The following is an 11,282-nucleotide window of genomic DNA, read 5'->3' as shown; positions in this document are numbered from 1 at the left end:
AGCCACCGGGGGCGCCGGCGTCGGGTTTCCTGCCCCGCGGAGCGTTTCGCAGAGGAACTTTCTGCCATTTTGTTTCTGTGCCATGCGTCACCTTGTCCCCGTCCCCCATTTTAACGTCTTTGTTTTCCAGACTTTTCCATCGCCGGTTTGCTTTCGGAATTGGATCAATATTGATGCCTAAAGTCATGAAGGCATACAATTACTTCTAAACAGAAGGAGTGTTAAATACTTATGATCTAGTTCCAAAAATCTATTACACCGCGTTCCAAATTATTATGCAAATGATATTTTTCTCAGATTTTCCTAAATAGTCGATGCAAATGACCGTCAGTATAATTTTCAAGTCATCAACCGTTTGGGTATAATACCAATGTTATTGAACAAACCTCACAATGATAACAGTATTGTTTTCAAAATTAAAAAACTCAAAATGCACTGTTCCAAATTATTATGCACAACAGAGTTTCAGAACATTTTATAGGTTGTAAAGAACTGAAAATGGTCATTTGTTGAATGTGCAGCATTAGGTCATATTTACTGAAATCAAAAGCTATTTCAATCAAAAACATCTTGACAGGTCAAGTTACATGTGAACACAGGAGCCTTCTGTGATATCACCTTCACAGTTCTTGCCTCCATTGAACTTGTGAGTTTTTGGAGTTTCTGCTTGATTTTCTTTGCAGGAACAGCCTCCCTGAGCTGCTGTTTTGATGCCAACTGCCTCCACCCTCATAGATCTTTTGCTGGAGGATGCTCCAAAGGTTCTCAATAGGGTGGAGGTCAGGGCAGGATGGGGGCCACACCATGAGTTTCTCTCCTTTTATGCCCATAGCAGCCAATGACACAGAGGTATTCTTTGCAGCATGAGATGGTGCGTTGTCAGGCATGAAGATGGTTTTGCTACGGAAGGCACGGTTCTTCTTTTTGTACCGTGGAAGAAAGTGCTCAGTCACACTCTATATACTTTACCGAGGTCATTTTCACGCCTTCAGGGACCCTAAAGGGGCCTCCCAGCTCTCTCCCCGTGATTCGGGCCTAAAACATGACTCCGTCACCTCCTTGCTGACGTGGCAGCCTCGTTGGGACATGGTGGCCATGCACCAACCATCCACTACTCCATCCATCTGCACCGTCCAGGGTTGCACGGCACTCATCAGTAAACAAGACTGTTTGAAAATGAGTCTTCATGTATTTCTGGGCCCCCTGCAACCGTTTCTGCTTGTGAGCGTTGGTTACGGGGGGGGCCCAATAGTAGGTTTATGCACAACTTCAAGCCTCTGGAGGATCCTACACCTTGAGGTTGGCGGGACTCCAGAGGCACCACCTGAAAAAATATCCAAATGTACTTAGTTAGTAGCCGCCTTGAATGTTAGTCAAGTGGATTTCAACAGGTCCAACTAAGTTTTTGGGGTCCTGCATATTTTGTTTTTAAAAGAACAGCCAAACTGGTTTTGGAAGCAGTTCCCTGGGTTTTTTAGGTAAGGTTAGGTAAAAAAAAAATCAGGTAAACAGGTACGTGACATCAACCCTCCGGTGCCACCGCCAATAGGCCAAAGCCCTTAACCTGACTAAGTGACTTGTGAAGGTGGACATCTTGCGCAGCCTAGTTATTCTGGAATGCGTCTCCCCGGGTCCGCATTTAGCAACAGGGTGCCGTCTCCCGGCTAAGATGGCCGACGATCCATAGCCCAAAGGGAAACAGTTGTCATTCCTGAGCCATTCCTTGTCTCCTGCTGCGTCCGATATCTGACCAGCCATCTGTCTCCGTCTGCTGCTCCTCTAAAAGGCTCCATGGAGTCCGGGGCAGATATACCGGCAAATATGCAGCGGGGCGGCATGGCCGGGTCTTGCACGGATCGCTTGTTTGAATATCTGTTTTGGAGGTGGGGGGTGGGGACCCCCGTCGCCACCTGAGGCATTCTGAGGTTGAATTCATGTCGAATAACAAGCAGTCCAGGAATGTGTAGAAATTGACCATCAAGTTACTCCACCGAAATCGAGCTCTGCGTCCCGTGACACGGTGAGAGCGGGAGTTACTTATTGTGGAGAGAGAGAGAGCGAGCGAGAGAGAGGGAGAGACAGACAGGCAGGGAGGAAGGTCTGCTATACCCGTATGTTTACACGAACGTGCTCGAGGCGGCGTGCGCGCGGCCATATATATGACAGACAGGCGGCATTAGGGGATATTTACGACGCCGTTGCGTGGTTAAGTGCCGGGTTACATAAATATTAACCCCCAGCCTCCACATCCACCGTCTCCGCGGCGTTGCTCAGCTGACGCTATCACTTTCCGCCGACGGGCTCAAACGATCGGCTTCACCGCAGGCGGCGTTTGGCCCGCGCTGCCATAACCGTGGTGGGTCGGGCGCGGGTGGAGCGGCACGGGGCCCGACGCCGCACCGCAGGCCTGTGTCGAGCACGGCGGTCACACTGTACCGTGGAGATCAGGTCCGGGCGTAGAGGGTCTGGTGCGGACACAACCCGGCGGGAATTCCCCGGAGGCGCCGCCGTCATTCAACTTTAGCAGGAGATGAAATCCGGAATCGGGGAAGAAGAAGGAGAAGCCTGGTGCCGCGGGTTCTCAGGTCAGACCGGAAATATGTGATCATCCCATAATTCCGGCTATTTTTAAGCTGCGGTTGACGAGGCCCCAACCCCTAGCTGTCTTTCTTACAGTCTCTTCCAGGACTCAAATTTCGCAATCTTCGGGAGTGAGTACTGAGACGATTTGATAATTACTATTTTGGGGAAGTTACTTGAGGTTTTTTTTTTTGTCTTTACTTGTTTTTGTCAGAATCGGTTTATTCCGTCAATTACGTTCACCAGCGTACGAGGGATTGTACAAGGGGTGAGGTTTAATGCTTGACACTACGGATGATAAGTGTGCGAAAAAGAAGCTTAAGAGGCCGAAAAAATGGAGAATAATTAAATGAATTTAGTGAAAAGTGAAGAGAAGTTTTTATATATATATATATATATAAAAATGTATATAACCCCCAAAAAATACAAAAATATTGACTCTTATGAAAATGTTCTTCTGAAATGGCCTTTTCTCGTTTTTAAATTGTCATTCCTCCGAGCAGCGAAAGGAAACACAACAACCTGACCTGGAAGTTCTCATTTTCAAAAGTCCAAAAAAATAGGTAGGTTTCACTAGGGGGCGCAAGAACATCTTCAGACCCCACCCCCTCCCCCAAACCACTTATCTGTCTGTCTGTCTGTCTGTCTGTCTGTCTATCTGTCTCACTCCTTTCCCCACACACACATTGACATGTGTTTCCACGCTGGTAGTCTGGATGTGCCGTCTGACACACACTCTTATACACACAGCGCTCACTAAAGTACTCACTCTCCCTCGCTCTCTCTGTCTCCCCCTCTGTTTCTCGCTCACGTACACAAAGTCTCACACATACTACGCCCACGCCCTGTCACACACACACACACGCGTGCGCGCGCACACACACACACACACACACACACACAGATCTTTCTCTCTGACTCACACAAAGATGACAGCTTTCCTCACCCCTCCTCTCTCACTCTTTCGCTCTCTCCATTTCTGACATATACATAAAGAACGCATGCAGGCACGCTGGCAAGTCAAGTATAGTCAAACAAACACACAAATACCCACACACACACACACACACACACACACACTGTTTTTGTGAGGAGCACCTAAAATGTCCTCACAACGAAAAAATGTCCTTACAGCAAAGGTGGCCTGTGAAGTCTTGGTCCTCACAAGATTTGGAATATAAACACATATAGGCATACCACCTTTCCATTCCACCTTTGTCACACACAAATACACACACAAACACACACACACACACACACACACATGCACACACACAATCACACACCCCATCATCTACCTACCCCTACTCCACAGGTGATTTGAGTCCACAACGATGGTGGATTGCCTCAAAAACATATAGACGTACGATGTGTATATATGTATATGTACATCTATATGTATATGTATATGTATATGTATATGTATATGTATATCTATATCTATATGTATATCTAGATGTATCTGTATATGTCTACGATGTGTCGATATAAAAGCTTATTAAGATAAAGAGAGAATCCATTTAATCTGTTACCTGACATTCGCACTTTTTGTCTTTTCATTGGCGTCAGATTGGAACGTGGATTCATAAGAATATGTAAACATACACTGGGACGCATAAATACACAGACAGAAACATGCACACACACGCACACACAGGCAAAAACACTGGTTGACATCCTCTCTTTCACACACACACATATACACAGGCACAGCTGCTTACACTGGGAGAAGAGGTGAGGAGAATTGAGTGTTTATTTGGCTAGAAAAAAACATCCAAATGGAAGTGTGAGCCTGCCAGTTCCCTCCTAGGTGTCGGGAATGCCTCGGGTGGGGGTTTGTGGGTGCGTGGGTGGAGGGAGGTGCCGTACCACTTGGCTGTTTGCGTCCATTCCTCAGTCACCTTCACCCCCTCCACCCCCAGATTTCAAGGAACAAACATCGAACCTAGAATTGCAGAAGACGCTGAGTTTGAACACCGAAAAAACAACCGTCGAGCTTCAAAAAACGTAAATTTGACATTCAATCCGCCACGACGGCGACCTTATTTGGTTCAGCCCAAGGGTTATATATCAGAGCTCGCGCCGCAGGATGCCGATGTTAAATAAGTTGGTTCCGGTCGGGAGGCTTGACGGGGCGAGCCGCATCCCACCAGCGCCCGTCCGACAGCACCGGGGCGTTTTGACCCCGTGCCGCCTCCGCTTCCCGGCGCTCACGTGGAAAAAGGCCGCGCGCAGCAGCGCCGTGAGCGGCTCCGGACGTTAAATCGCTTTCGGCCGTCACGCCGTCCGAGGCTGTCGTTTCATGGTTTTTTTTTCGGTAAATGGAAATATTCCTGATCGGCCTGCGAGCCGCATCTGGGCCGCCTTCTGCCCCGAAGACCCGGTCGCGGCCGAGTGATCGATCGACCGCGTGACGGCGCTTCCTCTTGTGCGCTGTTATTATTCCCCCCTCTTAAATGTACTCAAGAGGTCACACAGACACACACACGCACCAGCGGTGTTTGTCTCTCTCGCTATTTGCGTCAACGGAACTTGAAAACACGGCCGGGGGTATTCTCTACACCCGGCTTTTCCCGGCGGCCGTCCCTCCGTCTGCCAGTTCCCCCTCTGGGGGTCGTTCACAGGATGGGAGCCACGCCTCGCTAAATTGCCGCCGCCGATTAAACCTCCCTCAAACCGTCGACTGTGGGCTGCTCCCCCGTCCACAGAAAACCTCATCGGGTCTTATCGCATCCTGCTGAGCAACAGCCCACCGGGTGGGGAACGGGCGTAAGAGCGTATCGGTGGGCAAAGCCTCACGACACACGTTACGCCCGCCCCCCCACCCACACCCACCCCTTGCCTCCACCATCTGGGCAGGTTAATTGGCCCCAACAAACCACCCCCTGCAATACACACACAAACACTTGAGGACACCTCAACATTTGGCGAGCCGCTCCAGTAAATGAGGTGTGAACTAAACGGAGCCTAGGAGAAGACCACTTCCTATTGCCCCGACCCCCACCCACCCGTCACCCACCCACAGCAGTCTTTGGAAGGTTCTCATGATGCCGGTCAAGCGTGACGGACAGACGAATAGATTCTTTCAGCCTGGTTTTCTAAGTCTGATTCTTAATTCTTGACATTTCATTGCATGTACGTACGGAAGTACGTATTTGTATGTGACGAATAAAAATGTTGTTTGAAATATTAGCCGCGCGGGATAACAAAACAATAAAAAAAACCAAGCCTGGTTCGGACACGGCACAAGCTCCGCAACCTTCCTCGCGTGGTTCCTTTTCTTTACCCCGCTGCAGAGGAAGCGCCTCCCTTTTGAACTGGGGAAACGCGGAAATGTCACCACATCCACAGCTGTCTCCTGGGAGTCGACTGTGACGGGTCAGCGGTCCCTGCGGTGGCAATTTAAGATCTAAAGGACGTGGACGTACATAAGAAAACCCAGAATAACGGAAGGATTCAAGCGCCGTGCGTCCTGCTACGACATTGTTGAGGTTTGCCGTCCGGCTCTAGGGGAAGCCGAGGCCGGGCGCTGACCGCTGCCACTCCGGGTGGGAAACGAGCGGGATCAGACTTCATCAGGGCGCCCGGCGTACAAATTCAGCGGGCGTCGCGGTTGCTTTGGGGATTCTGTGATCTGTGAAGGTTCCGCTGCGCTTCGCGTTGAAGTCGTGCGGATTCAGCTAGAAACTCTCCGAACACTCCACCAACAACTATGCATTCTAATGGCGCATAGTTTTGAATGTTATGCCACCCGAGGCTGTCATTTTCTTAGGTGTTCTGCTGTTCTGCAATTGTGAGTCAACACATTTTGTGTCAATATCTTGACACATGATGTATCAGATGACCCGGTTTTTTTAACGGGTTGATACAAAGACTTAAACAGTAATACGACACCGCTCTCTCCTTCGGCGTCGGCTGTGACGTTGATGACTGAGACCGCGTTTGGCCGCGGGATATGGTTGATGCCACTGTATATATTTCCTGAGCCGGCGTCTGAATAGCGCCGGAGGAAGGGGAGCCGGTGAACTTGACCCGTCCCGACCCCCGAGCGCACGCTAGCCGACCCGGGCCCCCGCACCCTGCCGGTGGCCAGCGGGTGGTGAAGGGGACCGTATGCCGTGGGTCAGGCGCCATGTCTGTCGCCTGGCAGAGCCATAAGCACCATGCAGCCTTGGGACTGACCCTCCCTGCAGGAGTGGGAGCCCCCAACCCCACCGCCCCACCCCACACCCCCTCTCTGAAAGGGCCGGTCAGCTGACTCCACTCCCCGCCCCACCCAACACCCACCTACTGCCCCAGTAGGCCTCGAAACAATCTTTGCACAGAGCGCAAAACTTTGCATACTGGCGTTCTGGGTCAAAGGGAAATTTTTGAATTGAGTTCCACATCATTGTTTTCCTGGCGAGAGATAGATAGATAGACAGACAGACAGACAGACAGATAGACAGATAGATAGATAGATAGACAGACAGACAGACAGACAGACAGATAGACAGATAGATAGATAGACAGACAGACAGACAGACAGACAGATAGACAGATAGACAGATAGATAGATAGATAGACAGACAGACAGACAGATAAACAGATAGATTGATAGATAGCAAAAAAACAGCCAATATACACTGAACCTGATGATAAACAGACACAACCTAAAAACAACAGAAAAATAAAGATAAAAATGAAAAAAAAAATGAAAAATAAAAGGTCACATCTGAAACATTAGAGACATTACCTTAAAGACTTTGACCTTAACATTATTTTGGGGGAAAAGGACGGCGCTGATCTTCACTACCAAGTCACCTCTAAGTCCAAGTCTACAGAGTCCTGTGTTGCGGCGCTTGTGCGAATACAGCATCAGAAATAGCAGAAGGCATCACCTGGCATCTCGCCTGGCGTTCACGTCGCGCTCGCATCACGCCAAGTGCACGTCGAGGGGCGGCAGACACTCCGTCGGGTCTTGGACAAGTCGTGAAAATCGAAGACTCCGCGAGAAAAGTCGAGTGATAAATGACATTGATCTTCTCCGAAACGGGAAAGATGAGTTGTAGATTGTTGGAGGAAGGAAGGAAGGAAGGAAGGAAGGAAGGGTGGAAGGGTGGAAGGAAGGAAGGCAGTGAGGGAGGGAAGACATAGTGTGTGTGTGTGTGTGTGTGTGTGGGTGTGTGTGTGTGTGTGTGTGTGGGCGGGTTCCAAGAGTTCCACCGTTACCCATTTCTGGAACTGCAAATTGTGTGAAAAGCCTGAGCAGGGAAAGGAAGGAGAGAGAGAGAGAGAGAGAGAGAACAAGGACAGAGCCGAGGAATCAAAAGACAAAGGGAAAGAGAGTCAGAGAGAGAGAGAGAGTGGATTGACAGATCGCAGACGGAGGAGGAGAGGAGGGGGGAGGGAAGTGGAAGCCGTTCCCCCCACAGCGGGGCCGATAAAACATTTCCTCACACCCTCCAAATCAAAGCCAGGGACTGTTTTCACAGCTGCGCGGCTGCGAGTTCTTCCATCGTCCGGTTTTGCAACGAAGCGCTTCGCAGCGGGGGCCGACAGACACCCACCGCGTTTCACCCACATCAACCTTTTATTTGCATTAACGCCGATAACCTTTACCCAAAATACCAAAAAAACACAAATTTTGCGACGGCTGTTTCAAAACTGGAATGTGACCCCTCCCCCGCGAAGCCCACGGAGCCCCCCAGGTTTCTCAGCCTCGAGTAACAAATCGTGAGGTTAAGCCCTCGGCTCCCTTTGGCTCCAACGGGTTTCCTTTTTTTTTATAGAGCGGGACTCGTGATCCCCGTGTTCCTTCTCCGTTTTCTTTATATTTAAAGGAAAACGCCGAAACTCTTTTCACCTTAACCTTATTTTAAGATCGTAGGAAGCCCAGTGAGTGATTGGCGTCAGGATCATCGACATTTCGGTCAAGTGCCGAGAGAGCAGCTTCAGCCGAGCCGCGATGGGCGGTACGATCGGGCGGCCGCCACCGCGTTCCTCGAGTGACTTCACCAGTCTAAGATATTCTGACGCCTCGATTCGGATCACCGAAAGTTGTTAAAGGCAACCCCCCCCCCCCCCCCCGTGTTTTTCCTATAACTTTGTCTGCGCCGGCGCCTCGCTCCGCCTGCCAGGCCAATCAGGCGGTGAAACCCTTCGCCGTGTCGAAGCTCGGGCCTTGTTCTTCCGACTTAGCCAAACATAAATTGTGCGTAAACACCGGGTGCGTTGCATTGACATTTCACTGCATGTATGTGTGAAAGTATGTACAAGAATGTGACGAATAAACCTTTTGAATCTCGAACAGGACGCCGGCTCACGCCATCCTGATTCAATCCTGAACAGCTCTCCTCGGTCGCCCACCGACAAAATTTGGCACGGGCCTTAAATGACAGTAGGTGTAAATGAGGCCTCGTGGGCTGAATGCATACCTCCATTTGAGCCCCATTATTAGCCATTATCAGTGAGGAAACTGGCTCGCGGATGGCCCGGCCTGTTTTGTAATGCACACCTGCATTGACTAAAAAGGCCCCGTGGCATTTGCATGACAACAGGGGCCTTTGGCATGGAGATACCCCAGGATGATAGGGGCTTAATTTAATTGGCAGGGGGAGCCGCCATTGTTTGGTTGTGTTGTGTTGTTTTTCTCACCCCCGGTCCCACTTCACCGTCGAGGAGACGGTGGGGGATATCACGGGAGGGTGGGCCGAGGAAAGGTGTAGCTTTACACAAACAATGCCGCAGCCCCCTCCCGCACCCCACGCAAACACTCCCCCTTCCTGAAGTGTCTCCTTGAGGGAGAGAGAGCGAGAGAGAGAGAGAGAGAGAGAGAGAGAGAGAGAGAGAGAGAGAGAGAGATCTTGGGGGTCTGGGCTCATGTGGGAATGGGAGCAGGGATCGATATTCCGGAAATCTGCACCAGCAATTTCCCACTTCAAGACAGAAACATTTCTGGGAAAATGCCTGGACGGCTGTGTTGTGAATGGGAGCAGTAACATTGCCGGTACAGGCACGTAAAGCAGGGGCGGAGCCGAATCGGAATAGTGGCGAAGCACAAACAGTGGGTCTTTACGGTATTTATTTCTCACAAATATTTCAGAAGTTACTTGTTTTCTCAAAGAAAAAAATACATTGGGAAAAATGGCGAGTCCGATCCAAACAGCTGTGCTCGGCTGCAAAGACGAGAAACTGAAACACGTCCGGTCTCTACGGAGACAAGTCCTCGTGTTTCTTAATAATGCCACTCAGACCCCAGATGTGTCTTTTAGAGTTGGAGAGAGGGCATTATATGGTATATGTCAGTTCAGGAAGTATGGAGTGCTTTGAGTGCAGGGACATCAGGCACAAGCGCTTCGCTTTCCCGCCAGCAGCGTGGAGCCGGAGAGGAAATGGACAGGGAGAGGTGGAACAGGTGCAGGAAGTGAGCTGTCTGTAAACGCAGGACCCCGAGCACATCATGTACCTACACCCCCCGCAGCGGAGGCAGCTAAGATCGGCCAGGTGGAGCCGGCTGGCGGGCGGGCATGTTGCATTACCGCTATCTGCTGGACTGTCCCTTGCTCCATCTACATTACATTTCATTTGGCAGACGCTTTTATCCAAAGCGACTTACAATTATTCAAGCACCGACGGACGCAGCCATCAGGAGCAATTAGGGCTTAAGTGTCTTGCTCAAGGACACTACAGCATGCTAGCAGGAGGAGCCTGGTATTGAACCAGCAACTTTTAGATTACTAGACGACCAGCTCTACCTCCTGAGCTACCGTCCCCATCTATTCCAGCATTATTATGGCATGTGTGAAAAGGCGCACGACGGAAATGTTCCAGAATGTAGCTGCATGTGTGAATATCAGCGAGAGAGAGAGAGAGAGAGAGATCTGACAGCTGAGCAGGGGCTACTCGAGCAGGATAAAATGGCGCTAAAGTGGAAGAGGGGAGGTCTCTGTTTTCTTCCTCTGTCCCACTCTCTCTGCCTCTCTTTGTCCCTCCTTCCATCACGTTCCTTCCTCTTCTCGTTTTGTATTCTTTTGAGGATTTCACTGCCCTCGCAATTTCCGTTCCCCCGTTCCGCCTCACTCTATTTCCACCTCTGTAGACGCTGCATATCCATCTTTATTCCCCTTTTACCGCTGGTTGCTCTCTTTTTCTGGCTCCAACGGAAGCAAGACATTTAGGTGGGCTGCGCTGGCCATTCTCACACACACACACACACACACACGCACGCACACGCACACACACATACACACACACAGTAGAAACAGCAGCTGGGAGCACAAGGAGAGGGGGAGGAGTGGTTGGATGATGGTATGGCATTAGTAGTTGAGTGTGTGTGTGTGTGTGTGTGTGTGTGTGTGTGTGTGTGTGTGTGTGTGTGTGTGTGTGCGTGTGTGTGTGTGTGTGTTAGTGAAAGGGGGGGGTATTTGACTCTAAGGAATCTCCCCCAGCCAGCCCCCACCAAGCACCCCCTCCCCTCCGGCCGGCCACCTCCCACTGGCTCTCAGTCACTCAGCTCTCCCCTCTTCTCCTCCCACAAGACATTAGCATACATCCCCTATAACACACACACACACACACACACACACACACACACACAGAAGCACACAAGCACACACACACACACACACACACACGCGCACACACAGCCTTCCCCAAAAACCCCAAAGCTCCCACCTCCACGGCCCGCCCCCCTCTCAAAGCAGAGTGAAACCATAGCTCCA

The sequence above is a fragment of the Zeus faber genome (genome assembly GCF_960531495.2).
Source record: "Zeus faber genome assembly, chromosome: 2".
NCBI classification, from domain to species: domain Eukaryota; kingdom Metazoa; phylum Chordata; class Actinopteri; order Zeiformes; family Zeidae; genus Zeus; species Zeus faber.
Note: the sequence above shows the minus strand (reverse complement) of the source record.